The sequence below is a fragment of the Mesoplodon mirus genome (genome assembly GCF_964341445.2).
Source record: "Mesoplodon mirus genome assembly, chromosome: 6".
Classification (NCBI taxonomy): domain Eukaryota; kingdom Metazoa; phylum Chordata; class Mammalia; order Artiodactyla; family Ziphiidae; genus Mesoplodon; species Mesoplodon mirus.
The window spans coordinates 1,372,602-1,394,526 of NC_138982.1; the positions used below are offsets into that span (position 1 = coordinate 1,372,602).

At 46.3% G+C, this 21,925-nt stretch overlaps 1 long non-coding RNA gene across 1 annotated transcript; it reads left to right on the forward strand.

Moving 5' to 3' along the window:
- Positions 1-14,537: 14,537 nt before the first annotated feature.
- LOC309806324 lies at positions 14,538-21,646 on the forward strand. Its single transcript, XR_014294375.1, has 3 exons — positions 14,538-16,178; positions 16,577-16,687; positions 19,952-21,646. It is a non-coding gene; the product is annotated as an uncharacterized lncRNA (long non-coding RNA).
- The last annotated feature ends 279 nt before the right edge of the window (positions 21,647-21,925 follow it).

Here is a 21,925-nt window from a genome sequence, read left to right on the forward strand (position 1 = left end):
AGGTATCTGGGAAACCAAGCTGCTTGTCCCCTCATGCAGGAGTGAGTATACACCCCTCTTCTTCAAGTCCCTAGAGGGTGACTTAAACAGGTACAGCCCGACCCTGGTCTGGGTAAAAGTACTTTTTTGCTTACGTGTTTCAGTGGTGTTTGAGGCTGGTGCAGTTTGTGTGCAGGTGATGTGAGTGGTTTCTACATGACCATGGAAACCCTCAGCCTAGTGGCTTTCTACTTCCTTGGGGCTTCGACTCCCATCAGTAGCAGGGATCCTCGCTGTGAGGGAGTGGTGCTTTTTCCAGTAGGTGCCAGTGTACAGACCGACAGACCCAGGCTCATTTTCTCACAGGTTTCCACCTGGGGCCACAAGAACTAGGGACGGACTGCATCTCCTTTCCTGAAGCCCTCAGTGGAGCAGCGGGAAGTGACGGTGCCGGCATGGGTGACTCGGCCAGGGTGAGGCCTGCAGCTCATTCATCTTGGTCTCTGGCCCTGATGGGGAGGAGATGACACACAAGGGTGGGAGACTCCCGCAGAAGCACCCACCAGAGGAGGGTCGAGCGCGGCTTTCTGGGTACAGGATGGGAAGCCAGGAAAGGAAACCACCCTGGAGTTAGGCTTTTGTGTGTAGGCTCTGGGAAGCCATTCTTTTTTACCTGATTTGATTGGCAGCAAATAACAAAAAACGAAAACAACGTGGAGAAGGGTTACTGAGATACAAGCAACAGAAGGCCCTCTGGAGTCCTAATCAGGGTCCGGAAGCTGGAAGCTTCCCGGGGAAGAGGAAGGAGTGGATTCTTGGATCCAAAGGTCAGGCGGGGTGTGGGCGGGCGCAGGGAGCGAGGGAGGATCGCGGGAGGACGCGCAGGGGGCCGGGACTGGAGGGCAAGGGCCGCCCGCGCCGCCAGGGGGCGCCCTCTCGGCCGGGGGTCCCGCGTCCGGGGGACGGGGCCTGGGGGCGGGGCCCGGGCCCTGTTCCCGCGCCGGCCAGAGGAATGCGGCCTTTGGCTCTTCCCCTGTCCGCATTCGGGTCGGCGCAGGAATGTGAACAGGGTGTTCGCTGCGCGCCCTGGACGCGCAAGTCCCGTCCCCTCCCGTCGGAGAACGCCTGGCAGCGGCTCCAGGGGAGGCCCCCTGTCTGCCACCCCGCGGGACCTGCCGCACGTCCGGCTGGAGGACAGGGTCCTGAGGGCTGTCAGGCCAGCTGGGACTCAGCGCCAGCCCCCGGGTAGTGGTGCTTCGAGACCAGCTGTGGTTTAGAAAAGGGGGGAAACCCGAAGTAGTCCGCGCGGGCGCCGAGAAGGCAGGGCCTGTAGCTGGGAGGGGAGATGGAATCCACCTTCTCTGCCCCCAGCCTCAAGGGGCAGAGTTCAGACCTTAGATTTGCCCATCTTTAGGGCATAGTGTGGATGGCAAGGCCGGAAGATAGGAAGGGAAAAGCAGACAATCCAGTCTGGGATTAGGTGCTCTTTGACCAGCCAGGGAGAGACTGAATATCCAAGAATAAGCATTTAATTCATTCAACAAATATTTACCAAGCCTCTGCTCTGTGCCAGTCCCTGAGCTAAATTCTGGGGACACAGAGGTGAACAAGGCATCACCTGTCCTTTAGGAGCTGACGTTCTGATCCTAGAGACAGTCGCTCAAACACCCAGAGAGAGGGAAGAAGCTGAGGGTGATGGGGAACATAAAAGAATAGCCCAGATTGGGAGATCCAGGAAGGCTTCCTGAAGGAAGCTGCCAAGTGACCTGAAAGGCCAATAGGAGTTAGCCCAAAAGATGGGGGAACAGTGTTCTAGACAGAGGGAACCTTGTGTTCGGAGGCTGAAGGAAGACCATGTGATCCAACGGGTTCCCTGAACCTGCCTCCCCAAAAGTGCCTGCCATGCCACCAGCTGAGTCACAACAAGGATCAGGGTTCCACCTCAGTTGAACCCATGATATTGGTTGGTTTATGGAGCTCCCATTCTGCAGGAAACACAGTAGTGGACCTGCGAGGAATATAAAGAGCATCACGACTCAGCATGATGCTTTGGAGTATTTTGGGGACAGAGACATAAAGCCCATAAAGCATCTGGCATGGTACCTAGCATCTAGTAGATGCTCAGTAAATACTGGCTGGTCTTCAACGCCCTGCCTGATTCATTGCCTCCTCTTTCCCTTCAAAGTAGCTGTTTGTGCTTCTGAGGAGGGTAGCTGTCCAGCTCTTCTGCCCTGGGGAGGGGCTTGGCTGAGGAATGGACACTGGTCATGGAACTTCCTATTCTTTTGTCCCTCCCTGGTTGAGGAGGGGAGCAGGCAGGAGATGAGAGCGGTGTGGTTGGCCATCATAAAGGTCCTGGAATACATCTGGGCGTCTGGTGCTGCCGGTGCAAAGGATTGGGAGCAGGGAAGGGCCTCGCCTGTAGGTGCATTGTGGGAAGACAGCCCGTGGGTGAGGATAGGAGGGTCAGGGCCAGGAAGGCTGGACTTGGGCAGTAGTTCAGAAAAGGAGCGGTAAGAGCCTGATACGAGCTGAAGGGGGAGTGCTGGGTGATAGAGGCTGAGGAAGCTGATGAGACCCGACTCTTCAGCTGATTGGCTGCAGGGTGGAGCCAAGGCCCCATATCCACTGTTAGATCCTCACCTGGTGTGGATCTGTACGGATCTGAGTACAGGAGGCCACCTGGGATGATAGCCAGTGCATCCCAAATGCTCCTGAGTGATGGAACAAGAATGTTTACATTCAGAAATTCCTTGTCCAGCCGCCCTCCCAGGCACGCACCAGGACCTAAATTCTTCTGTATAGAGGAAAAGTGCAGGCCTTGGAATGGCCTCTCCAGCATTGTTCCTTGGCAAACACAGGAAGATGGGTTTCCTTTAGCTCTGTGGTGCTGACATCTGAATCCGGATCCCTCCCCCAGCCTTTGGGGTGGGGGAAGGGAGGCAGAGGACCAGGCAGTCAATGGAAAATAAACAACCACCTCTGCCCTTCTGATTTAGTTCACATTCGTAGAATTTCCTCCCTTAGATTCTGGCTTTGTTATTTTAAAACTCCGCACGTTGGTTAGGGCTGGGAGAATCCCTTGTTGCTGTTGCTGTGGTGAGGCAGGTCCACACAGGGGGCGCAGGCCCGGCGCCCCAGGAGAAGGGACCCAGCCATCAGCCTGGTATCAGTGAGCTCCTGACTCAGCCTGTGTGAGGGAGGTAGTGTTTCCTTCCGTCACCAATTCAGTCATTCATTTATTCATTCTTTCGTTCTTTCAACAGCTCTTTATTGAGCACTGTCAGGTATACTGCACTGTGCTGGATGCTGGAAATAGAGAGACGAATTAATTGGAAACATTGAAAATAATCTTAGGGGAAGACGCCATAATCAAGATGAATAATATTTTAATGCAATATTAAAAAAATAAAAATCAATTCATGATGAACAAAACAGCAGAATTTTAAATAAAGACAGAAGAGGGCCTCCCTGGTGGCGCAGTGGTTGAGAGTCCGCCTGCCGATGCAGGGAATGCGGGTTCGTGCCCCGGTCTGGGAGGATCCCATATGCCGCGGAGCGGCTGGGCCCGTGAGCCATGGCTGCTGAGCCTGCGCGTCCGGAGCCTGTGCTCCGCAACGGGAGAGGCCACAACAGTGAGAGGCCCGCATACCACAAAAAAAAAAAAAAAAAAAAAAAAAAAAAAAGACAGAAGAATCCGAGGGAAAGGAAAAATGAGTAATACTGATTATGGGTTCAGAATTGAATACGGCATTGGCAGAATATCACACAAGTGTTAAAATATCTCATGGAAGTTTTCTTATCGACTTTTAGAAAGAAGCTCATGGTATATCATTGAGCGAAAAATAGATTACAGAACCATATATAAAGTATGGTTTCTATTTAAAATATATCCAGGTCCTGGAAACTGTAAGAGCATATGCCAAGATGTTAATTGCTTTCTCTCTTTTATGGCCTTCATTTTGTTTGTCTCTGCTTTTTTCGTTATTTTAACAGTGAACATGTAATACTTGTATAATTAAAGGTATTTCAAAAAGACAGGAGAATTGTAGCCGAGCACGCTGGGCTGTACAATGTAGTTAACCCTGGGCTATGAGAGACTGGAAAATTCCCTAAATCACCCTGCTTCTCAGTGCTGGCAAGGGGGCAGGGCCAGGTTTACCACTCCCACTTTATAGATGAGGAAGCCGAGGCTCAGCGAGGTGGAGAACTCAGAGAACAGTACCATTGGGACCTGGTGGAACCGGCCTTTGCATGCTGCCCTACTGGATCCGCATTACCCACAGCCTGGTTTGCTGGCTTCCAGCTTCTTTCCCAGCTTCTTCCAAACTGAAACCTCTAAGCCTCCCTTCTTCTTGGCCAGCTGCTCCCCCAGTGACCTACCTCTTCCATTGGTGCTTTCTCAACAGAGAGCATAACTGTAGGAAGAAAACCTGCAAGAAATATCTGGGTGGGTGTGGCTGGCCCCTCTCTGGGCTTGTGAGGGACTGAGTGAAGGAATGAGAAAGTATTTCCAGTGTTATGTTTTTCTCTCTGGCACAGACACGCCCTGCAGATTGGCATGAATCATAAGTAATTCTCTAAAGACCCCATCTTCCTGGAAATGCCTGGTGGTATTTCCCAGAGTTCAGAAGCCATCAGCCCCTCATGCCAGCAGGCTTGCCTATTGCCCGCCCACTGCAAACTTCTGGCCGTCCCCGGGGGAGGGCCCTGAGGGGAGAGGGGCCTGAGGCAGAGGTGCCACTTCTGGAAGCTGCAGCCACTCTGGGGTTTGTTCACACAAGCCTCAGAGCTGAGACCTTCCTGACTTAGCAATCCAACTGTCTTAAGCATGGTGCCTGTGGAGGCAGAATAGAGGCCCTTTCTCTCCTAAGAAGCAGGTTTCCGGGCTCCAGCCCACTCTGAGCACTGTGTGGTCTCTGCTTGTCTATTGAATGTCTATTGAATGTCACGAAGCAAGGGCACCCTTGCTTCTAAATGTGGGTGTGGCAGATTTCATTTCCCGAAGATGGCTGTGATAATATTCCTCTTGCAGCTGGCTATGACTATGTCTCTAAATTATGGCAATGACTTGTAAGTGGAATTATTGGGTAGAAATTTCTGGAAAGTTTCTTTCAAAGAGAGATGGAATGCCCTTCTTGTCGCTTTCTCCATAGTGCTGCCTGTAATACAGATTGGATGGCTGGAGCTCTCGCAGCCTTATTGGACCATGAAGACGGTGGGGGAAAGCTTTAACAAATGCAAGAAACCCAGAAGCTATGAAAGAAAAATTGACATATTTGACTAGATTATAATTTTAAACTTTGTGTGGCAAGAGATAACACAAAGACAACAGATAAAGAGATTTGAAGGCCATGTTTATAAACCAGGACAAAAGAAGCAAAGAATTTTTAGAAACTGACAAGAAGAAGATAAATGACCCAATAGAAATATTGGCAATTTATTTAAGAACAATTCTAAAGAACCAAAAGATATGAAAAATCACTACTAGTTAGCAAAGTAGTTAAATCAGCCACCCCCCAAAAATGAAAAGGATTGGTAATACCTATTGCTTGTGGACCTGCAGAGAAAGAAAGGGATATTCACATACATTGTTAGTGGAAATGTTCATTTTTATAGGCTTTCTAAAAAATCAATCTGGCAACATCAATTAAAATTATTACATAAAATTAACAATTTGATATATTATAAGTTGTATAAATTATATGTACATAAATATATTTTGACTGCCAATCTATTCTTTATCATCTATCCTCAAATATCTGTACAAGATAATGATAATTATTGCAGCTCTGTCCATAGTGTCCAAAAACTGGAATCAAAGTGTATGACCATTTATAGGTTGAGTAAATTAGGGTGCATCCATACCTAGGAAAGTTGTGCAGCCATTTAAAAGAATGAAATAGAGAAATGCCATAATAAATTTTCATTAGACATTGATGAATAAGTAAAGCAAGATGAAGAAAAGCATTTACAATATTTAGGGAAAACAATGATTTAAAAACCTAGATATAGCAGAAGCAAGAAGAACTACAATCCTGCAGCCTTTGGAACAAAAACCACATTCACAGAAAGATAGACAAGGTGAAAAGGCAGAGGGCTATGTACCAGATGAAGGAACAAGATAAAACCCCAGAAAAACAACCAAATGAAGTGGAGATAGGCAACCTTCCAGAAAAAGAATCCAGAATAATGATAGTGAAGATGATCCAGGACCTCGGAAAAAGAATGGAGGCAAAGACTGAGAAGATGTAAGAAATGTTTAACAAAGATCTAGAAGAATTAAAGAACAAACAAACAGAGATGAACAATAAAATAACTGAAATGAAAATTACATTAGGAGGAATCAATAGCAGAATAACTGAGGGAGAAGAACGGATAAGTGACCTGGAAGACAGAATGGTGGGATTCACTGCTGCGGAACAGAAAAAGAAAAAAGAATGAAAAGAAATGAAGACAGCCTAAAAGACCTCTGGGATGACATTAAACACAACAACATTCGCATTAAAGGGGTCCCAGAAGGAGAAGAGAGAGAGAAAAGACCCAAGAAAATATTTGAAGAGATTATAGTCAAAAACTTCCCTAACATGGGAAAGGAAATAGCTACCCAAGTCCAGGAAGTGCACAGAGTCCCATACAGGATAAACGCAAGGAGAAACACACCAAGACACATAGTAATCAAACTCGCAAAAATTAAAGACAAAAAAACATTATTGAAAGCAGCAAGGGAAAAATGACAAATAACATACAAGGGAACTCCCATCAGGTTAACAGCTGATTTCTCAGCAGAAACTCTACAAGCCAGAAGGGAGTAGCATGATATACTTAAAGTGATGAAAGGGAAGAACCTACAACCAAGATTACTCTACCCAGCAAGGATCTCATTCAGATTCAATGGAGAAATCAAAAGCTTTACAGACAAGCAAAAGCTAAGAGAGTTCAGCACCGCCAAACCAGCTCTACAACAAATGCTAAAGGAACTTCTCTAAGTGGGAGACACAAGAGAAGAAAAGGACCAACAAAAACAAACCCAAAACAATTAAGAAAATGGTAACAGGAACATACATATCAATAATTACCTTAAACGTGAATGGGTTAAATGCTCCAACCAAAAGACACAGGCTCACTGAATGGATAAAAAAACAAGACCCATATATATGCTGTCTACAAGAGACCCACTTCAGACCTAGGGACACATACAGACTGAAAGTGAGGGGATGGAAAAAGATATTCCATGGAAATGGAAATCAAAAGAGAGCTGGAGTAGCAATACTCATATCAGATAAAATAAACTTTAAAATAAAGAATGGTACAAGAGACAAGGAAAGACACTACATAATGATCAAGGGATCAATGCAAGAAGAAGGTATGACAATTATAAATATATATACACCCAGCATAGGAGCACCTCAATACATAAGGCAACTGCTTACAGCTATAAAAGAGGAAATTGACAGTAACACAATAATAGTGGGGGATTTTAACACCTCACTTACACCAATGGACAGATCATCCAAACAGAAAATTAACAAGGAAAAATAAGCTTTAAATGACACAATAGACCAGATAGATTTAATTGATATTTATAGGACATTCCATCCAAAAACAGCAGATTACACTTTCTTCTCAAGTGTGCACAGAAGATTCTGCAGCATAGATCACATCTTGGGTCACAAATCAAGCCTCAGTAAATTTAAGAAAACTGAGATCATATCAAGCATCTTTTCTGATCACAACGCTATGAGATTAGATACCAATTACAGGGAAAAAAATGTAAAAAACACAAACACATGGAGTCTAAACAATACGTTACTAAATAACCAAGAGATCACTGAAGAAATCAAAGAGGAAATTAAAATATACCTAGAGACAAATTACAATGAAAACACGACACTCTATGGGATGCAGCAAAAACAGTTCTAAGAGGGAAGTTTATAGCTATACAAGCTTACCTCAAAAAACAAGAAAAATCTCAAATAAACAATCTAGAGTTACACCTAAAGGAACTAGAGAAAGAAGAACAAACTAAACCCAAAGTTAGCAGAAGGAAAGAAATCATAAAGATCAGAGCAGAAATAAATGACACAGAAACAAAGAAAACAATAACAAAGATCAATAAAACTAAAAGCTTGTTCTTTGAGGAGATAAACAAAATTGATAAACCATTAGCCAGACTCATCAAGAAAAAGAGGGAGAGGACTCAAATCAATAAAATTAGAAATGAAAAAGGAGAAGTTACAACAGACACTGCAGAAATACAAAGCATCCTAAGAGACTACTACAAGCAACTCTATGCCAATAAAATGGACAACCAGGAATAAATGGACAAATACTTAGAAAGGTATAACCTTCTAAGACTGAACCAGGAAGAAATAGAAAATATGAACAGACCAATCACAAGTAATGAAATTGAAACTGTGATTAAAAATCTTCCAGCAAACAAAAGTCCAGGATCAGATGGCTTCACAGGAGAATTCTATCAAACATTTAGAGAAGAGCTAACACCCATCCTTCTCAAACTCTTCCAAAAAATTGCAGAGGAAGGAAAACTTCCAAACTCATTCTATGATGCCACCATCACCCTGACCCCAAAACCAGACAAAGATAATATAAAAAAAGAAAATTACAGACCTATATCACTAATGAATATAGATGCAAAAATCCTCAACAAAATACTAGCAAGCAGAATCCAACAACACATTAAAAGGATCATACACCATGATCAAGTGGGATTTATCCCAGGGATGCAAGGATTTTTCAATATATGCAAATCAATCAATGTGATACACCATGTTAACAAACTGAGGAATAAAAACCATATGATAATGTCAATAGATGCAGAAAAAGCTTTTGACAAAATTCAACACCCATTTATTATAAAGACTCTCCAGAAAGTGGGCATAGATGGAACCTACTTCAACATAATAAAGGCCATATATGACAAACCCACAGCAAACATCATTCTCAATGGTGAAAAACTGAAAGCATTTCCTCTAAGATCAGCAAAAAGACAAGGATGTCCACTCTCACCACTATTATTTAACATAGTTTTGGAAGTCCTAGCCACAGCAGTCAGAGAAGACAAAGAAATAAAAGGAATCCAAATTGGAAAAGAAGTAAAACTGTCACTGTTTGCAGATGACATTATACTATACATAGAGAATCCTAAAGATGCCACCAGAAAACTACTAGAGCTAATCAATGAATTTGGTAAAGTTATAGGATACAAAATTAATGCACAGAAATCTCTTGCATTCCTATACACTAATGATGAAAAATCTGAAAGAGAAATTAAAGAAACACTCCCATTTACCATTGCAACAAAAAGAATAAAATACCTAGGAAGAAACCTACCTAGGGAGACAAAAGCCCTGTATGCAGAAAACTGTAAGACATTGATGAAATAAATTAAAGATAATACAAAGAGATGGAGAGATATACCATGTTCTTGGATTGGAAGAATCAATATTGTGAAAATGACTATGCTACCCAAAGCAATCTACAGATTCAATGCAATCCCTATCAAATTACCAGTGGCATTTTTTAAAGAACTAGAACATAAAATCTTAAAATTTGTGTGGAGACACAAAAGACCCCAAATAGCCAAAGCAGTCTTGAAGGAAAAAAACAGAGCTGGAGGAATCAGACTCCCTGACTTCAGACTATACTACAAAGCTACAGTAATCAAGACAATGTGGTACTGACACAAAAACAGAAATATAGATCAATGGAACAAGATAGAAAACCCAGAGATAAACCCACACACCTATGGTCAACTGATCTATGACAAAGGAGGCAAGGACATACAATGGAGAAAAGACAGTCTCTTCAATAAGTGGTGCTGGGAAAACTGGACAGCTACATGTAAAAGGATGAAATTAGAAAACTCCCTAACACCATACACAAAGATAAACTCAAAAAGGATTAGAGATCTAAATGTACACTTGGACACTATAAAACTCTTAGAGGAAAACATAGGAAGAACACTCTTTGACATAAATCACAGCAAGATCTTTTTTTTTGATCCACCTCCTAGAGTAATGGAAATAAAAACAAAAATAAACAAATGGGACCTAATGAAACTTAAAAGCTTTTGCACAGCAAAGGAAATCATAAACAAGACCAAAAGACAGCCCTCAGAATGGGAGAAATATTTGCAAATGAATTAACAGACAAAGGATTAATCTCCAAAATATATAAACAGCTCATGCAGCTCAATATTAAAAAAACAAACAACCCAATCCAAAAATGGGCAGAAGACCTAAATAGACATTTCTCCAAAGAAGACATACAGATGGCCAAGAAGCACATGAAAAGCTGCTGAACATCACTAATTATTAGAGAAATGCAAATCAAAACTACAATGAGGTATCATCTCACACCAGTTAAAATGGGCAACATGAGAAAATCTACAAACAACAAATGCTGGACAGGGTGTGGAGAAAAGGGAGCCCTCCTGCACTGTTGGTGGGAATGTAAATTGATACAGCCACTATGGAGGTTCCTTAAAAAACTAAAAATAGTATTACCATATGACCCAGCAATCCCACTACTGGCATATACCCAGAGAAAATCATAATTCAAAAAGACCCATGCACCCCAATGTTCACTGCAGCAGTATTTACAATAGCCAGGTCATGGAAGCAACCTAAATGCCCATTGACAGACGAATGGATAAAGAAGATGTGGTACATATATAAATAGAATATTACTCAGCCATAAAAAGGAACGATATTGGGTCATTTGTAGGGACGTGAATGTATCTAGAGACTGTCATACAGAGTGAAGTAAGTCAGAAAGAGAAAAACAAATATCGTATATTAACGCATATATGTGGAACCTAGAAAATGGTACAGATGAACTGGTTTGCAGGGCAGAAATTGAGACACTGAAGTAGAGAAAAAACGTATGGACACCAAGGGGGGAAAGCGGCAGGGGGTGGTGGTGGTGGTGTGATGAATTGGGCGATTGGGATTGACATGTACACACTGATATGCATAAAATGGATGACTTATAAGAACCTGCTGTATAAAAAAAAAACCTAGAGTCATATATATATATATATATATATACACATATATATATACATAGTTTATGTATATATATATACACATATATATGTGTATATATATACACATATACTATGTATATATATACTTTGTTTGTTTAGGCCCTTCAAGAATGACTCACTAAAATGGGATATTAGAGTTCAAGTTTATTGGGAAAAACTCCTGTGATTAAAAAAATGGGGAGTTTGGGGCTTCCCTGGTGATGCAGTGGATAAGAATCTGCTTGTCAATGCAGGGGACACAGGTTTGATCTCTGGTCCAGGAAGATCCCACATGCCGTGGAGCAACTAAGCCCATGTGCCACAAGTACTGACCCTGCACTCTGGAGCCCGTGAGCCACAACTACTGAGCCCATGTGCCACAACTACTGAAGCCCGCGTGCCTAGGGCCCATGCTCCACAACAGGAGAAGCCACTGCAATGAGAAGCCCATGCACCACAACCAAGAGTAACCCCCACTCACAGAAAGCCCACGCACAGCAACGAAGACCCAATGCAGCCAAAAATAAATAAATACATAAATTTTTAAAATGGGAAGTTTGCTGGAGGAGGCTGGGAGAATGCAGTTCTAAGAAAGTTTCGGCAACTCGGATGGGGTGTCACTGAATCAAAGTCCCAGGTTCCTGGAGTCCAGTGTCCTGGGAACAGACCTGGCTTAATGTCCATGCCTTGCTGGGTCAGAGACGGGGGAAGCCTGGCCTCAATGCAAACACTACAGTCAGAGGCATGAGAGGCACAGTCCTGTGCTGCCACGTGTTCACACATGTGGATATGCTTGCATATGTTTGTGTCTAAATATGGATATATGTGCCTGTATGTATACATGTGGATATGTGTGTGTATATATACATATATACATTTAGTAGATGTGTGATATCTAGGCATAGAGACAAGTGTGGAAGGATACGCACTAGGTTGCTACATGGGTTATGGGAAGGGGTCCTACAAAAGAAAAAAGGAAAAAAGAGAAAGAAAGAAAGAAAGGAAGGAAGGAAGAGAAAGAAAAGAAAAGAAGAAAAAAATGCACTAAAATCTCTAGAATTCCAGGCTCCTATATTCAACAGTCTATACAACATCTGAAGAAGTATCTCAATTTCTACACGTTTAAAAAATGAATTTGAGTTTCTCACCTCCAGTGATCAAACCCCGCTCTTCTTGCAGCCCTACTCAGTTTCTGATTCCGGTTTGTCTGTAGATTTCCTGTTTTCCTCCTACTGGAAGTCTTTAGAATCTTTTTTATGCCAGGTATTTGGAAATCTCTCCACCACTTCTCTTGCTCTGGGTCTTTCTTCAGTTACTGTACTGGGTACTTGACAGGCACTTAACTCATGTCCTTCCGTTCAGGGAAGTTCTCTTGTGATATTTTTACATATGATTTCCTTCTCTCGCTCCCTCTGTACCTCCTTTCCTCATTGGGCCTCTGATTGAGCCTCCAAATTTTTTCATCTTTTCTCTCCTGTCCTTTCTCTTTTTAGTCTCTCTGGATGATTTTTCTCATCTCCAACTCTTCCTATTAAATCTTATCTGTTTTATTTTAGAATCACAATTTTAATTTCTGATTTTTTTTCTTTCTGTCTTTAAAAAATATTCTGATCTAATGTAACAGAAGCCATTTTCTCATCTCTCTAAAGATATTACTGTTTTCCTTGATGTTTTCTTCTACTCTGTGCATTACATGTTGTCTGCTTTATTCTGTTTCTTTGTTGTGGTTTCTGTCTTTGGTGTCAGGAGTTTTTTCAAGTGACTGGTGACTCTTGCACATCTGTTCATAATTCAAGAGGGGTGCTCAGAAAAATCTAACAGGAAACTGTGTGCTTGGCTAGAGCTTTGTTTCACTGGAGGGTGATAGGAGGACCAGGGTTTGTCTGGGGAGCCCCAGGTGTCAGTTTCTGTGGGTCTTTCCTCTGAGGCCATTCAGTTTCTTCTGAGAATGGTATAATCTACCCCTGGTGGGGAGGGCAGGGCTCACAGCATGGCTGAGTGGCAGCCAGTGTTTGGGGGTGTGGGGGCAAGGGGTCATGGGGCTCATCCTCCATGTGTGGACCTTCACCCAATCCCCCGTTTTCAGTGCTGGGCCCCCCTTACCCTCTGTTGTGTCCTGGTGCCCCTGAATCTGGAGTCCCCGGGGTCTAACTTTACAGTCTCCTCCGGCTGAAGGATAAGCTAGCCTGCTGCCCAGTGGGGAGGGAGCCGGGGTCTCACTGCTTGTGCCCTGCTTTCCACTGCAGCCCCTCCTGCAGGGCCTGCCTCCTGAGAACCCAGAAGAGTAGTCGGTGGGCTCCTGACGGGCAGGTCCCTCCAGACTGGCACTTGGTTTTAGTCTGTCCATCTGCCACTTACTTTTCCTCTTTTATAACATCTTTGCTCTGTTAGTTTTTCCCCTCTACCCCCTGCCATCTAAGGGTCCTTGTGGGACTATATATGATATATATATATATATATATATATATATATATATATATATATATCTCCCATATATACATATATATATGTAGTCCTGCAATTTGCTTTTTTCACTCATTACTAGGTCATGGGCATTATTCCATACTGCATATTCAGGTCTATCCATCCCCTGGATGTATTTAATTATCCCCTCTTGTCATGACTTCATGTGGTGGCTTGTTTCAGCATTTTCACCCCTGAAACCAGGGTTGCTGGGAGCTTCCTGTGTGTCCACAGTGGTGCACCCTGCCCTCCACCCTGAGCCTCCATCTGTAGGACCCTGCCGGTCACAGCTGGATCGGAGACCCTCACACCACGTCTCTGCTGGGAGATGTGCTGAGATGGAGTTGGAGGGTGGCTCTCGCCCTTCCAGAAGAGAGTAGGTGTGCAGGAGGGTGCTAGCGAGGGACCTGGCTTCCCTGCCAATCGGCCCATCGGAGTGCCTGACACTGACTCACTCTCAGTGTCTCCACTATTCTAGGGAGGAGGCCTCCCCAACTGCCCAGGGCAGCACCGTGAGTCAGAGATGAGGCTCCTGTCCCACCTGCCCCCACCCTCGAGCCCTGGTTCCCAGGTCCAAGTTCCCAGGCAGGCTGCCGCAGACATGCCAGTGAGAGGGTGTCCAGGCTTTAAGATGACCCGGCAGCCTGGGCTGAGAAGGTCTTCAATGGTATTTATTTATTTTTTGAATAAGTAAGGTATCCATAGACTCTTTACATTCTTGGACTCAAATATGGTGAAATTGTCCCTCACGTTCTTGTTACACAGCCAGGCAGCTCCTTTCATTACAGGCAACTGTTGCTAATTTCTTGTGCAGTCTTAAAGAGATATTTTAACGGGAAAAAGAAAAGGTCAAAAAAGGCCCACACGGGGCTTCCCTGGTGGCGCAGTGATTGAGAGTCTGCCTGCCGATGCAGGGGACACGGGTTCGTGCCCCGGTCCGGGAAGATCCCACATGCCGCGGAGCAGCTGGACCCGTGAGCCATGGCCGCTGAGACTGCGCGTCCGGAGCCTGTGCTCCGCAACGGGAGAGGCCACAACAGTGAGAGGCCCGTGTACCGCAAAAAAAAAAAAAAAAAAAGGTCCACACGTCCCTATCTGGAACCCTCGGGGGCAGGTGAGTTTGGGAATTCGGAATTCGAGGAGTGTACAAAAGTCGTACGTGTATATTATGTCACATCCCCAGCAGAGTCTGTGATAAAACATGATAGTATTTCTGCACCAAGTAGGATAAATGGAGCCATAATCAGCCTGAAGTAAGTTCAGTTCAGTCCAGTTCAAGTTTTGCTACCACATGAGTTTGTGCCAAATTTCCTAAGCAAACAAACAAACAAACACTTCTTTTTTTTAGAGAGTTTTGAACTTCATAATTGTGGATAAGGGAATGTGGACTTGTGTTTATACTACTCCTTATTTAAAAACTTACAGTAGTATTCTGTACACAATGGATCAGTACTAAGGAGCTTTTTTGGGTTTGTTTTTTGTTTTTTTTGCATCCGCGTAGTATTCCATTATACACATGCACCAGTTAATTTAACCTTTTTAAGGACATTTGGATTACTTGCAGTTTTCTCCCCAGTTGCATCAGTGCTGCAGTGAATACATTGTACACTCATTTAGCACATGATCAAGCATATCTGTAGGATAAATTCCTAGCAGTGGGATTGCTGGGCCAATTAATAATAATGATATTAACATTTGCATGGCGTTTGCTAAGAGCCAGACACTATAGTATGTGCTCTATAATTACTAATATATTTTAATCCTTTCATGAGCATCTCCAGAGGTAGGTACTATTATCATCCCCTTTTACAGATGAGAAAAACTGAGGCACAGAAAAGTAGGCGACCTGAACAGCTAGGATTCAGACCAAGGTTCTGGGGCTCCACTTCATTCTCTTAACTATTACATTCTACCGCCTTTGGAAGGTCATGGGAATTTGTCACTTAAAGGGATGTTGTCAATCTTCCATACAGTGTTACCAATTCCCATTCCCACCAGCAGTGTGTGAGAGCTCTGTTTTCATGCCGACGCTGTGTTGAATCAAAGGTTTTGATCTTTGCCAATCTGATATGTGAAAACAGTATCTCTGTGTAGTCGAAACTGGAATTTCTTTCGTTATGAGTCAGGTCGGGCATTTCTTCAGCCAAGGGCCGTTTGTGTTTCTTTTCCTATGAACCATCATTCATAGCTTTTGCTCATTTTTCTGTTTGGTTATGTCTGTGACTTTTGTTGAGCCTTTTATATCTTGGGAAGGTGAATCCTTGGTGACTCAAGTAATACGGATTATTTCCCAGGTAGTTATTCATCTTTTTTTTTTTTTTTTTTTTTTTTTGCGTTACGCGGGCCTCTCACTGTTGTGGCCTCTCCCGCTGCAGAGCACAGGCTCCGGACGCGCAGGCTCAGCGGCCATGGCTCACGGGCCCAGCCGCTCCGTGGCATGTGGGATCTTCCCGGACCGGGGCACGAACCCGTGTCCCCTGCATCGGCAGGCGGACTCTCAACCACTGCGCCACCAGGGAAGCCCGTCATTCATCTTTTGATTTTGCTTGTGGTGAGTTTTGGGCAGAGTATCGTGAGGAGGTGAATGAAGGAAAAGGCATCAGCGCTGGGAAGTGGAAGGAGGGAGAAGACAGAACAGATCCCCGGGAGAGATGTCCTCTGCCGACGGAGGCAGGAGGGAAGGAAGGTGAGAGTGAAGGGACCACTTGTGGAGACTGGGGGGCAGGGTTCAAATGCTCCAGGTGTGGTCCACTCAGACTGGCAGGTCGGGGGAGGAGAGGTTCCATGGCAGACGTGAAGGTGTCTCTCCAAGAAATGACTGCCCAGCTGCAAGGCTGTGGTCAGCTCACAGCCTACAGGTGTTGACTCCTGCTACATCCACCCAGCTTTCAGAACAAGTTTAAGGCCTTCTTGGGGTGGCCTTGACAAATGACTGAGCAAGATGGTGGTACAAGGGCCGAGGCATTTCCACGCTTCCCCCTAACCCTGGGCTCCTCTAGTGCTCCCTGGTGGGCTGGCAGAGACGCTCAGGTCCACACCGCAGTCTGGAAGCTCCAATCGTGTCTTCTCTCCCTTCTTCCACAGGTGTTTTCTCCTCTGCCACACTTCACCCCATAAGGCATCTTGCATTCCTAACTCCATCTCAGCATCAGCGTCCTGGAAAACCCAAGCAGCCCAGACTCCTAAAATCTTCTGGTAAAAATTGACATAAAAATTTTAGAATTCAAGAGCTATTCCTCAGTTTTTAAAAGTTCACTGAAATATATTTCTTGCTTGAGTCTAGAGATCTGCTTATTTGTTTTCAATTTGGTGGTGACTGTAAGTGTCCTTTGGCTTGGACATAAAACAAAAATGTTGGCCTGTGGGTGAAGACAGCTGAGGGCAGGCCCACCAACACCTGGGGGGGATTCCGATCTCAGCTCAGAGGCTGAAGGGGCATCATGGAGTAGCCGATCTGGGTCTGGGGTGACTGAACAGGCAGGCCAGGACCTCTGGACGGGCCTCTGAGGTAAGGAATGTGGGAGCTCCTCCACCGCTGGCCCCAGGCCTGAGAACACACCACACAGGGGGTGGGGCTCAGAAATGTCCTCCCCAGCAACTGCAGGTGGACCTGACTGCGCAGCCCTCGTGGGCAGCCTCTCTCTGGCCCGGCCATCTCTCCCGGGCCTGCTGCCGTGCCCTGACTGGTCTCCAGGTTGCCAGAGTGACCCCATTATAACACTTCTCGGCCTTCAGCTTTGGATGATAAAACCTGGAGTCCATCTCCTTAGCCTGTGATTCAAGGCCCTTCATACACTGGCCCTGCTCTTCCTTTTCCGTCTCTTTTTAACCACCCCCATCCTTTAGTCCCTTCATTCCACAGTCACAGGACCACCGGCCAGTCTGAGAACCCAGTGGGCATTGTGTCCCAGCTAGTCTCTCTGCCTGAAACACCCTCTCTTTCTCTCTCCACCCTTTAAGGCCTAGCTGATATATCAGCTCCTCAGATGTGATTTACGGAGAGAGAGGTAGAGAGGAGATAGGAAAGCGTGGGTTCAGTTTGCCATGTTCAAGTTTCCTTAAGAGACTGCAGTACATATTCAAAGTGCTCTTAATTAGAAAACATCTCCCCCACCCACTACCCCGTGGAGCGGCCACGTCTTAGCAGATGCCCAGTGAGGAGCCTGGATCACATGGGAGCTGGGTTACATGGGTTACACATACATTCTTGGAAGAGACTCTAACCGGCAGTTCTTAGCCTTTCTTCCTGCAGCCATTTTCACCCCCTGCTGGCCAGCCCCATTTCCTCCGTGACCACAATGACTGATCAACATTAAAACCACTAATTTGTGTCAGACATTCTTTCAACTTTCTTACCAAGATTGCCTGAAATGTTGAAATGCAGTAGAATGTAAGTCAGCCTTACTTACACTTACTGAACATGTAATATGGGTGATGCGTGGTCGTAGGTGGTAGGTCAGTGTGTTACAAGGAAGCATAATATGCAACAGAGTACGTGCCTCCACGGGAACGGAGAGCCCCATTTGTAGACAAGGCAAATATCAGTCAATCAATGGCTATGCGTGGTAAGTGACACAGGTCCTAAGTGACCGGGAACCTCAGAGGAAGGTGCTCACAGCAGCCGAGGCAGCTGGGGAGCGCTTCCCACAGGACGTGGGGATTGAGACAGCTTTGGGAGAATGGCAGGAGCTAAGAGACTCTCCTCTCTCTCTTAGGGAGGAGGGCCTCGAGGGAGAATGCGGCTCTGTGAGTCACTCAGGAAGAGCCCTACTTAGTTTGTTTGATGAGCCTGGAATGCATCAAATATCTTTTTTCTTTCTTTCATTCTTTTAAAAACAAATTTATTTATTTTCAGCTGCATTGGGTCTTCGTTGCTGTGCGCAGGCTTTCTCTAGTTGCGGCGAGCAGGGGCTACTCTTCGTTGCAGTGTGCGGGCTTCTCATTGCGGTGTCTTCTCTTATTGCGGAGCACTGACTCTAGGCACACAGGCTTCAGTAGTTGTAGCACTCAGGCTCAGTAGTTGTGGCACGCGGGCCCTAGAGCACAGGCTCAGTAGTTGTGGCGCACGGGCTTAGTGGCTCCGCGGCATGTGGGATCTTCCTGGACCAGGGCTCGAACCTGTGTCCCCCGCATTGGCAAGTGGACTTTTAACCACTGCGCCACCAGGGTAGCCCCAGATATCTTTTTAAAGCACTGGTTGTCAACCATGGCTAATATTTTAATTACTTGGAAGCTTGAAAAAATGCTAATATCTGGGTCTCGCCTCCAAGGAGCATGATTGAGTTGGTCTGGGGTGCGGCCCGGCTGCGGGGAGTTTTCGAAAGCTCTCCTGGTGATGTGCGGTGTGCAGCCAGGGCTGAGAGCCTCGGCTGTATGGGAAGTTCAGGCAACGTGAGGCTGTCAGCCTGTCAGCCCTTGGGCGCATGCAAATGTTGGGCTCTGGCACTTCTGAGGCATGCCTCTCATTCCATACTCCTGGACAGTAGCCACCCCAGGGAGGGGTCCGGGCCTCTCTTTTTTTTTTTTTTTTTTCTTTTTGCGGTATGCGGGCCTCTCACTGTTGTGGCCTCCCCCGTTGCGGAGCACAGGCTCCGGATGCGCAGGCCCAGCGGCCATGGCTCACGGGCCCAGCCGCTCCGCGGCATATGGGATCCTCCCAGACCGGGGCACGAACCCGTATCCCCTGCATCGGCAGGCGGACTCTCAACCACTGCGCCACCAGGGAGGCCCCCGGGCCTCTCTTAAATCCCACTCTGCACACCTGGCACGAGGTTCCCAGGAGGATTTCACAGTTTCACATGAAGCAGTCACGCAGTCATCAAGCAGGCTGCAAGCTGCCTGGCTTTCCTTCTGCTGTCAGTTCCTCTCCTCTGGTGCTTTCCTGAAGCTCTGAAGCTGTGGCCGTCGGAGGGGGGCGGGGGGCGGGGGCAGCTCCCAGGACAGCACCACGGGCGGGTTCCCTGAGCACACATCTACACACGCAGGCTGGGCAGGGGCCTGGCGCAGACCACAGAGGTGGTGCCAGAGGGGATTTCTCTCCCTGCATTTCCTGGCACTGAGCAGGGCCTGAATAAAGTCCAGCTTGCCATTTGAAGCTCTCTCCGCTCGGTGGTCTCAGGAATGATGCTCCTCATTTCAGAGAACTCTGTAGGTGTGTGGTTCTTGGCTGCCCGCTGGCATGCCCGTGCTGGGTGAGGACTGGCCACCAGTCGCAGGTTTGACCCAAGGAGGCCACGGCCCCACCCCCTTGCAGCAGCGAAGACAGGTGTCCGAACGACTCCAGGAAAGGGCACAGAGGGGCACCATCATGATTTTCTGATAAGAAAGATTGCTACACCCTGGGGTTTACGATCAAGGCAAGAGATGAAATGCCCTAGCTTGGTGGGCCTTTTATTTAGTTATTTATTTTAAAATAACTTTATTGATTTTTTAAAAATGATCCATGTTCTTTATTAAAAGGAAACAGTGCAACCAGCAACACCCCCAGAAGAAATTGAAGTCCCACTGGCTCAAGAAAGCCGGTCTCTCCAACACTTTGTGAGCATCTCCATAGGTCAGTGCTGCTGGCACTGGGCGTGTGCGCCAGGCAGGGGCACAGAGAACTCGACCTCTGAAAACCTTCTTGGTCCTGGGCCTGCATAAATGATGCAATGACTCTCTCTCCACACCTCCTCGCTCTAGAGACTTCCCACCCCCCTGCCTTCTTGGAAAGAACATCCAGTGCTCCCACACCGGAACCGGTCCAAGCAGAGAGGATGCCGAGGCGGTGGCTCATCTTCCTCGGGTCTGGTGGGAGCGGCCTCCTGGCACTTGTCTGCAGTCAGCTCCTTTGCCTCACAGCCCTGCAACTATGCTAAGAATGTGAACCATTTCCCATGGGACTGGCAACCGAGAAGCAATTCTGAGCCCAACCTCCTCAAATATCTGCCTTGCAAACAGATAAAACAAAGAAGCATCCTGAAAACGTCATCTTCGGCCGGTCACCTTAGGCGTGCACACCTGCTTGCCTGCCGGGAGTGTTTCTGCTTCCAGAGGCCATCTTGGAGTTGCTGAGGCTTGGGATGTGCATGTTCCCCAACAGGGCAGAGAACAGAGGACTCTCTGGAAGGAGCCTCTCAGGGGAATGGGGATAAAGTAATGACCCAGGTCCTTTGCAGGGGTCTGCCTTCTATCCCAGTTCTGGAGTCTTCTGGGTGCCTTTTGGCCCCTGAGATGTCTGGGCTGCCTTCACCGGCAGTAAGAAACCACCTAGAGCAGCCTTTGGCCTGTCCAGTCCACAACACCTCCGATTTTGTGGCCTGATGGGGCGGGGGCGGGGGCGGGGGCAGGGCCAAGACCACGGCAAGCTTGTGAGAGGAGGAAGAGGACGCAACTTTCTGAGTCGCTCTCACCTTCTGAGAGGCTCCAGAATACCTTGCTGCGCCACTGCAGGCATGATGGGGTCCCCGTGACCTAAATAACCTTTCAGACGTAGGGCAGGTGGGAGCCCTGACTCATCCCAGGGGAGCTGCCTTGGGGAGGGTGGAAGTGGGGATTAATAATCCCGGGACGTTGAAACCACCACCATGCTCAGTGATGGCTCAGTGAATCATGGTGTGTCCACAGTGTGGAAAATCACGTAAAAATCATTACTGTGAAGACTATTTAGCAACATTACAAATGTTCATGATACAATGCTAGGTGAATAAAAGAAGAGATTCATGCAGAAAAGACTACAAAGGGATTAAAAAAAATAACAGTTGCCCCAGTGGTGTGATTATGGACATCATTCTTTTTTTAAAATTTATTTATTTATGTATTTATTTTTGGCTGCGTTGGGTCTTTGTTGCTGTGTGCGGGCTTTCTCTAGTTTCGGCGAGCGGGGGCTACTCTTCATTGTGGTGCATGGGTTTCTCACTGCTGTGGCTTCTCTTGTTGCAGAGCATGGGCTCTAGGCACGTGGGCTTCAGTAGTTGTGGCACGCAGGCTCAGTAGTTGTGGCTCGCGGGCTCTAGAGCACAGGCACAGTAGTTGTGGCGCACGGACTTACTTGCTCCATGGCATGTGGGATCTTCCTGGACCAGGGCTCGAACCTGTGTCTCCTGCCCTGGCAGGCGGATTCGGATTCTTACCCACTGTGTCTCCAGGGAAGTCCCAGGACATTATTCTTTTAAAAGAAAGCAGTGGCTTTAATATCAGACGGATCTGGATTATTTGCTTAATTATACAGTTTTTTCTCATTAGAAGCAACATTGGCAGGTAGCTTAACGTCTCTGAGATTGGTTCCTCATCTGTGAAAGGTGCACAATAATTCCTGCCTTACAAGATTCCTGGGAAGATAAATCAGATGATGCGTCTCCTCTCTTCTTGCCTTCTTTCCTCCTCCTCCTCCTTCTCTCCCTCCCCCTGCATATTTTTCACTAACACAGCACCATGCAGTTACCCACAAAGGAT